Raw genomic sequence first — 432 nt, forward strand, 5'->3', positions numbered from 1 at the left:
CTTGCCTCATATTTGAAAGAATGTAATTATGATGTTGACAGTAATGTTAAGATTTCTTTAGGATTTCTTTAAACATTTTTATCATAAAACATTTCCCTGCTAATGCACCCATTAGTATTAATTACAAACATTTAAACTGAGCATTTTTATTCTGAGAACCTGCTACAAGACTCTTGACAGGTTTATGGTATGTTTTGAAGTAATCAGAACAGCAGAGATGTTACCCTAAAAAGTGAGAGGTGAGTTGGGGTCCTACCAACAGTCTCAGCATTTCCATGGTATCTGTGGGAAATTATTAGCTCAAAAAGAAGCCTGCAAGAGGAGAGTAACTTTGGAGATCTTTCCACCTATGTATACCAGTACTCACTGTAGGGAGACTCTGCTTTTAATGAATAAGAAAATTTTATTCAGAAATATGCAAACATACAAAAC

Source organism: Sceloporus undulatus, chromosome 1 (genome assembly GCF_019175285.1).
Source record: "Sceloporus undulatus isolate JIND9_A2432 ecotype Alabama chromosome 1, SceUnd_v1.1, whole genome shotgun sequence".
Classification (NCBI taxonomy): Eukaryota; Metazoa; Chordata; class Lepidosauria; order Squamata; family Phrynosomatidae; genus Sceloporus; species Sceloporus undulatus.